At 34.6% G+C, this 9332-nt stretch overlaps 1 long non-coding RNA gene across 1 annotated transcript; it reads left to right on the forward strand.

Annotated features, from left to right (window-relative positions):
- The first annotated feature begins 1101 nt into the window (after positions 1–1101).
- Positions 1102–4919, forward strand: LOC127870405 (uncharacterized). The gene is made up of 3 exons (XR_008044801.1): positions 1102–1222; positions 1631–1683; positions 1935–4919. It is a non-coding gene; the product is annotated as an uncharacterized LOC127870405 (long non-coding RNA).
- The last annotated feature ends 4413 nt before the right edge of the window (positions 4920–9332 follow it).

Genomic DNA, 9332 nt, shown 5'->3' on the forward strand with positions numbered 1-9332 from the left:
AACAATCGAGCGATACTGGAAGGTGCAACATCTCTCACGCCCCCTAGCATCGCCTTTAGCAGTATTCAATTCTCAACAGGAAAGTGCTGGAGTCATTGATCCCGAGGGGCAAGAAAAACAATTGATTAATGTTCGAAATAAATAATTTGATTAATGACAATTCTATTATTTGAGCCAGGTCACAGGAAAAGCGCAGTCAAATCAGTCTCCAATTAAATTATTTGTTATTGTCAGAAAAACGCTTTTAAGCAAACAGCTTTCAAGCGACTGCAGGCTGATCTAGATCCAAACTGGCCACAATCGCCTTAATGTCTCTTTTACTGTGACACAGTTCATTAAACTTTAAAATGATAAAAAGTACTAACACTAAGAACGAGTATACAAACCAGTAAAGAGTTTGAAATCAATGTTGAATTTCAGGACAGCTTGGTGATCTGCAAATCCCCGACGAAATGTGACTTATATTGATAACTAAAAATACCAGTATGCCAGTTTTGCCATGTCAAGCTGTTACGATCCAGAAAGTTCTTCATTCACATCGAGTATATATCCTTCGAATTCCAACTATTGTTGTCATAAGCGGAGATTTAGTGAATAAATAATTCATATATCCTAAATGACAGCCTCTAAATAGCGAAACAAACCAATTTATGCAGTTAGAAAGTTTTGAATCGAGGCTCTCATGGTGGCGGCCATTGATGAATGTTGAAACACGAACGACAACTCTGCTAGGAGAATGTTATCAATGACGAGCAATCTCCTACGTGGTGGCGAATGCAAAAGGGAAGTAACTGAAAAATCGAGTTATCTCAATCGGACTTGCTCGGTCTTTTACATAGGTCGCCATTATGATTTTTTGTTGATGGTTTATGATACCTTGGACGATGCTGTTCGCATCGTCAAAAAGTCATGTTTATGTGACGTTCAATTGGTATTGAAATAATCTTATTAGAAAACCGCCAGATATAACTATCAATCGGTTATTTATGGGTTAAGCTAATCTAAGTGAGCGATTGTCGATGTTTGCAAATTAAGAATAGTTAATACAACAACACACTAATAAATCCTCATCATGAAATAAGATCATATTCGCAGCTTATTGTCCGACGGAAACAAACCATCATGCTTATGTTGAGAACCAAGGATATAAGTGTGAGCGTCGGACTCGATTTCCCACATAATTTTCATCAAGGATATTGAAAAATAGAAAGGACTAATATGAGTATGTCATTGTTTTGTTCTTTTGACAGTTACATTATTTTAATATGTATTATATAAAGATGTTATCCCATTATAAATGGTTTCTTTAATTTAATATAAATTAACACATGCAGACTTAAATTTGCACCATGTGTAGCAAACTAAGCATTTCGTTAAAATGTATCTTGTACATGTACAATGAGTTTTAGGATATGGGATACATGTCTATGGTTAAGCACAAAATTATACATAAATCAAACATAATAAATAATATTTATTATGTTTGATTTATGTATAATTTATTAATTTATGTATAATATTATTATTTTTTAATCATAGAAAATGCAAATAAATTTTCATTATCAGCATCAGGTTTAAAAAAATGAGATTTTTAATGAGAGTGTTTGTTATGAATTAATTATTTTTCCAGCTACATGTAACGAGCGCTTAGACCTTGTAACTAAGGATCACTTGCGAAAAGTTGTAAGTTTCCGTTACATATTGTTTATGTTTAATGGTGCTGATACATTATATTGATTGTCTATCTCTTAAAATACAAGTATAAATCTAACAACGGTTGGAGTTAAAATGTAATTTTAAAGTATTAGAATTTTAAAATAATTTTGAACTTAAAACTTGTTTCTTGACTTAATAATAAATATCATTTACTTAATGGATTCTTTTCTGTTTCACTCTATATAAAGTATATTTACATTTAAGTAAATGTTTTGCAGAAACCGATTCAGAATTTTCCGGACTGCTTTAGGTTCGTTGCAGAGGTTGCAGACGACTTCTTAAAACTATTTGATGAGACATCGGATCAGAAAGGAAAAGGGCAAAACACTTTAATTAAGACCAACACTCTTCTAATAAACAGGCCACCAAAACAACAATTATCGCCAATAACCAAGGGAAGCGAACCTATTCGACCGAAGCCAAATACAAAACACACTATTGCTTCTCACCCTGAGCAAAATTACGGTGTTCCTCATGCACATATCCGCCCAGTCTTATCGGAAAAAGGAAGCAAACAAATATCAAATGCTTCTATTCAGACACAAAAGCTTACAAGAAGTAAAACCGTTTCACCAGGTCATAGATATGTAGCGGAAAAAAAGCGCGGACCTTTACGAAGATGATGAATTTTATCAGTTACCTACACAAGAAAAGGAGCCAAACTTGGCGCGAGAAGAGTTTTGTAACAATTATGAAGAAAATGATATCGTTCACGTGGATAAAACAGAATTCTTTCGATACAATGCATACGAAGTGGCGTTCGAACTCAACAGATTCGGTTTAACTACATTAGCCAAAGTGTGTCAGGAATTCGGGTTTAATGGAAAGCATTTTCAAACCCTGAATCAAAAAGATTTACAAAAAGAGCCATATGCGCTGAAACCTGCGCAAGTCGAAAGATTTCTGAAAGCAATTGGCGATTGGAGACCACATAATGACCAGTGTATTGATGAGAAAAATGATGCAAACGACAATTATGATGTACCGCCAGGCCCAAAGCAAGTAGAAGCACAACATTTCACGCATACGGATGCAAACCCGAACAGCGTTCAAAAGGACAGACACAACGCACATGAGACAAGTGAGGACTGCGCAGACGGTACATTGGAGAGGAAAGAAAAACGAAAAGCCACAAATACATCGATCGATCCAACTCTGCCCCATCTATTAAAAGGAACAGAACAACAAATTAACAAGTATGGCGAAAGTATTCGGTCGAAGCCAAGTAGGGTACAAACTATTGCTTCACATTTTGATAAAAAATACGATGTTCCTCCTGCATATATCCGCAGTGTACTGCCGGAAAAAGAAAGCGCACAGAAAGCGAATGCTTCGATTAAGACGTCGAAACTTAAAAAACGGTAAACTAATACAACAGGTCGAAGAAATGTATTGTCAGCAAGAGGCGAGAACGGTTTTTTCAGCTGTTTTCCACAGACATTCCATAAACGTTTTGTAGAATTCCAAGAACCACCATCAGATGGGCGGTTAATTACATGCGCGGGCGTTGACGAAGATGCCACATACATCAGGCATCTTAAGAAGTCAATGAACTAAAATTGTCGCGATGAAACGTTTTGTTAAAGTTATGGATGAAATATGCGCCATATGCATAAACACAATTCTTTTGATAAGAAACTTACTTGGCATTTAACCTTATCAGATTCGGCTTTTCATCAATAGCCAAGGTGTGTCAGGAATTCAAGTTAAAGGGGCCGTCCAACGTTTGGGTAAATTGACAAAATTAAAAAAAGTTGTTTCGGACTCGCACATTATCACTTTTGTTATGATATTTTTGAGTAAATAGTAATACTGACCATTTACCATGCTATTTAATATCAATTATATGCATCTTTTGGCGATTTGAAAACCTGAAAATTATAAAGCGTCGTGCGACGCAAAACGATTGAATAATTCGGAAAGTTCTGTTGTTGTAGTTATATTTTGGCAAACTACGAGGATTGATTATATTATATAGGTGAAAAATACATCCGCTCTAAACATGAGCATGGATGGTCGAGTGGTCTAGGCGGGTGACTTTTTACTCCAGGACTCCAGAGATCAGTGGTTCGAGCCCTGTCGAGGGTTACTTTTTTTTCCTTTTTTAAATTGTATTCTTGTTTTTTTACTGATGATTTTTTATGTCAATTTTTTAAATTTATCAATATAAAGCATTTAATGACATGCTTCAATACATGTTGGACGGCCCCTTTAAGGGGAGAGCATATTCAAACTTTACATCAGACGATTTACGGTACATCTTCGAAAGCCAAAAGGTTTGTAAACAGGACACCATATAGTGGAGACTGTTTTAATGAGGACAATAACGCCAATTACAATAATAATGTGCCGCCAAGACCAAAGTAGTTCATTAAATAACTTCAAATTCACAAGTGCACTGATACAAATCCGCCAAGACCAAAGTAGTTCATAGAATAACTTCAAAATAACGCATGCACTGATGCATATCCCACCAGCGTTCTAAAGGACACAAACAACGCAAAAACGACATCAGAGGACTGCATAGACGATGATGACCTCTAGATAAACTGAGAAGCAATGCATCAAACTTAACCAAATGAGTCGGAATACGAAAATGAAACCCTTTTCTGTGTGCATGTGATTAAAATGAAAACAAACTTAATAATAAACATGATCGAGGTCTGTAAGTCCCCCGATTATAAAACTTCCGAAGACATGAACTTCAAAGCTGTGTGCTCAGCAAATATTTATAAAACTGTATTATGTCTTGTGTAACGTAATGATTTGCGTCGTTTTATTCAAGTGTGTTCTTAATCATCACATTGCATGAAATGAATGCATAACGTACGCGTGTGATTTAACTTTCCGTCGGATAATGCTCGGTGGGTATGGTAATTGTGTTACCATTTAAATATTTACTAATATTATTTTATAAATGTGATTTCATTTTTTGTGTGAAGTGAAGATTGTGAAAATACAACTATAATTCCTGTTGAGCAAAACTTGATGAGAAATGACAATGCCTTACAAATCCATAAAAAGAACATTAACTTATACAGCTAGCTAAAACTGTTTTGGGACGAAGGATACAAACAACTAATAAATATTGATATATATAAATAAACTGATGCGCGTATATAATTGATCATGATCATCAAATTGAATAAGTGATCGCGTCAATTTCAGTTCCCAAGCAGTACATAAAAAATGTACGTCGTTCATTTTATTTACGTGTTTGTTTGACTAGCTCTATGACCTTTGATAAATGCCTAATTGTTAAGAAGGTATCGCGTTAATGTATATAAATCGTCAATCACTATCTTGATATTCAATCTATATTCGTATAAGCGATTAGACAGGCGTTGAAAACACCACCTTCATCATATCCACCATACGATAATAAATTCTTATAAAATAAAAATAACATAATGTTTTATATCAATTTTAGGGCTACCAGCCATCAAGTTAATGAAACTGGCGATTTTTTTAAAGAATGCACATGAATGCAAATGTTGTGTGCTTGAACTCTGTGGTCAAACAAAGATAGAGACTTTCCGGTTAAGATTGCATAATTGATAACGGATACATTTCACTTGTTTGTCGCTTCGGAAGAAGCTTTCTATGCGACTGACATTTTGTTCAAGTATCGTGATACTCTAGTGGTGATATCAATGATCGATAATTAATTCGTCCTGCTCATTTAGCTACACGTCGTTGAAAACTACATACTAGTATAGGTCAATATTTTAACAAAGGGTCTTGGTAAGTGAACATATTGAAACTTCAAACACATTGCAACTTTATGTCGACAGGGTATTAGTTTCATACAGACTACACATGGGATTTTTTTCCCAATTTGTCATAAATGATACGTTTTCTGTTGAATATGTTTTTTTTTGCCAAATTTCTTTTAGTTATAAGCGTTCATCTCAATTTTACCTGTTTCTTAAGACTTTTTTCTTTGCATTGTAGGTGTCCCTTGTGAGTGCAAATTGGGCCCCAGTCCCTGTCGTAACTGAACATCCATAGCGATGTCGTTTCAGGTACCTGTCAACACTAGCAATGATGCCACGGAGGGAGCTTGGTTCAAAATCTGTGCCATTTCACTTTTGAGGGAAAACAGGAAAGTGGCCAAATACTCATCAAGAAGAGTTTGTTCTATGTGGTGGATTTCTTTTGATTCAGCTTTTGACATTAGAAACCTTTAAAATTTGTTAATGTCAGACAAGCTCTTCGCTACAGTCTTTTTATTTTCATTTTGGACAATGAAATCACCAACATCAGTGAGGTTAACATCTAAGAACTCTTTATTCTCATGCAGATCTAAAGTTGGGGAGAAGACATTGCTACTGGATGGTGCGTTACTACTGGGGCTGGTTTCATTCTCAATGGTCAATTCAATTTCATTTGTGAACAAAATAGATGGATCAAACCCATATTGTTCCTGGAACTGGCTTAGTGTTAATTCCATTTCAGTTGCTTGTTGCTCATGTTCATTATTTAATTCATCCCAAGTTAATGAGAAATTGACTTTGTCAAATTCGTCAGACATTTTGAGGGGTTTACAATTTCGCAGACGATTGTGTTCTATAGTCAAAGGGGAGCAACTCGAACTGACTCCATCAAAGGGGAGCAACAACAACAGAACCTATTTGCAACATAGTGTTAAATTTACCTAATACTAGAAGTCTAGTGACAGTAAATGACAACAAACACGTTTTTTCTACTTGTATTTGTTTTAATGTCATTAAGATTGACAAACATTTGAGATTGTTTTTATTATTGATGCACTTGGCAAATACAGGTGACGAGGTGCGTGGGAAAAAGTAGTCCCGATTCGGCAGTTGATGACGTCATTTCGTGCCATTGATTATAGCCTTGCCGTTGATTATAGATGAAATTTAATAAACGGGGCTTTAATCAACCGATTTCGCTGTAAAAGTGTGATAAAATTTGATTAGCGGTTATTTTTGGAACGCGGAGTAATACACTGACCTTGGTTACACTACAGTCATTATCATAGTACGACAAACACTCATGAAAAATTATTTTGTTAAAATAAAAATGTTCACTGAATAAAAAAGTGGGGTAAATAGAATAATAGGTTAGTGTTGATTATAGATCAGGTTTGTCATGCTCGGCACGAAAACGAAAAAGCACTCGCCAAGGCTCGTGCTTTTTGTTTTCTAAGCCTCGCATGATAAACCTGATCTATAATCAACACTAACCTATTATTCTCTATATATGTGAAGGCTTTAAAAACGCATTTTTGAACATCTTGAGCTGAAAATAGACCGTAATTTTCTTTGGTGTAATTTGTGATGGTATGTTTTGGGGAAAATACCATAACTAAGGTCAAGGTCATATTTTAATTTCAGCGGTTTAAAATATAGCAGATTAGGGCTTGTCTCAGATATAACTTCAAAGATCGTCAGGATATTGAACGTTAAATATGGCGTATATATCTAGAAAACACTAATAACCTGCATCTGACGATATGTTACTAAAACAAACCAGAAATCTGCCTTCAAGGTCTTTTAGATCATTTCTATCAATCGATAAAGGTAACCTCATTGTGTCCACCAATCGCCACAGTAAGGAGCTACATGTTGACATAGGGATGTAATACACAGTAAAATGAGAAATATAATCAAGGTATTGTAAACAATTCTCACTACAAAGTTGTTATTTAAACAGCAAAATGGTATGTTTGCGTTAATACACCTGCGTGCGTGCGATTCCAGATCGAATCAGCAAAAGTCAATATAAGCCAAAACAGATAATTTCGTAAAGACGTTTTGCATTTATAATCTTTTCAGAACCGCATCACCAAATTAGACAATACCGGGTCCATAAACTTGAATGCATCTTTAATAAGAAGATAATATAGTTGAGATAAGGAGATCCTAACATTAGCAAAATCGTGACATTGGGCCTAAAGTCCATGTCGATAAGGCATGAAACTTAAAGACATGCTTTCAGGAACATACGTTATGGAACACTATAGAATATGTGGAATACATTTGCAATACTATACAATTAAAATTTAAACTACAGATAATGAATATGTGACTTTAAAAGAGGCTTTTATAAAATTGTCCAAATCGGAACCTTTCATGATAACCCCTGTTCAACATGAAAACATGTGAGTTTAAGTCTTATATAAGTTTGTGTTATGGTTATATATTTATATGTATATGTGTTTCCTCTGTTATATTTCGATATAGCTTCATATTTAATTTTCTTAATTTGCTACAACTTGTATATCAATTAAAAACGCTTTATATATGCCGCGTCAAGCGAAAATGAGATTTATGCCGTATGTGACAGGTAATCGCGCAATCTCGTTAGGAGCTACCCAATCCGCTATAAGGTCTTGACAGGTTTCGCAGTATCCCTACCGGACAGCGTAGCTCCTTACCAGACTGTAAAAATGTGCAGGCTGGTCTGGAGCTTCACTGATCTCATATGGTATTATACCCCTTTCCTCATGACGGTGGTCATATGATGATGGAACAACATTCCTCTGAATGTTTATATACTAAATGGGACGAGCAACTGTGACATGAGTGATTGTTTAAAGGAAATATACCCTGATTTTGTACTTTTGAACAATTTTTATTAAATGTATATTTGAAACATTAATATATGTGTATTTGAAACATTTAAATATAATTTTAATAGCCATAATTATCATTTTCCTAGTTGTTCACAAGTCCCCTTTAGACATATGAACAATACATGAATTTCTATACTTAAACATACTTTATTTTAATTCTAGAAATGCTGGAAAGACGTGTTTTGAATGCATACGCTCTACATTTATCTACTTAAATGACTTAACTGCCATAATTAAAAGAGTATATTTTGATTTTGCACTAAACCAAATCATTCCTTATTTATAACACTTTATTCTTCTAACACTTAAATTAGTTCAATATAGTGAGAATTTCATTTCAGATATGTGCTTGGTTGCACTTGCAGCTATATTAACATGGACATGTACGTATACTCATCATGGGCCAAATTGCTAGACGGCCGCATTTGTTATATGTATATTTCAATCGATGTTCTCATAATTAATTATTTCTAAACATGGTGTGTCAGTTGATTTACACGTTTCATAATGATTGTAAAAACAGATCACCGCTTGTGACAAATTCCATTTTACTACTGCAGAAAAATTCAAATGAGCCGGCAAATTGTTTGGTTCAAACTCTCTCACTTTTGTATGCAAGGGACGTCGTTGCTTTAGTTATACAATAATATCGCATCAAATTTGTATAACACTTTCGAATACAAAACTTACCCCCATACGATTTGTTGAAATATATTTGTTAATATCTTTGTAAAATTCATGCTGTAACATGTCATCAGCGTTTCTGATTTATGTAATGAGCTTTCAACCAAAGTTATATTGGTTTCGTATTTGTTCTAGTCCGATATAAAGGAGAAATTCGAAAAATCTCTTGAATTAGACTTTACTCTATAGTAAGCTATTCACATTGAACATGTGCACTCACTCCATTTTATTGCATTATTTCTGTGCGTTTTTTGTTGTTGTTAGCTATGAATTGAGAAAATAAACAAGTGCACAGTGTCGTCCTAATCCGTCTAAAATCAACGAGGCATTA

The sequence above is a fragment of the Dreissena polymorpha genome, chromosome 2 (genome assembly GCF_020536995.1).
Source record: "Dreissena polymorpha isolate Duluth1 chromosome 2, UMN_Dpol_1.0, whole genome shotgun sequence".
In the NCBI taxonomy this organism is placed as follows: Eukaryota; Metazoa; Mollusca; class Bivalvia; order Myida; family Dreissenidae; genus Dreissena; species Dreissena polymorpha.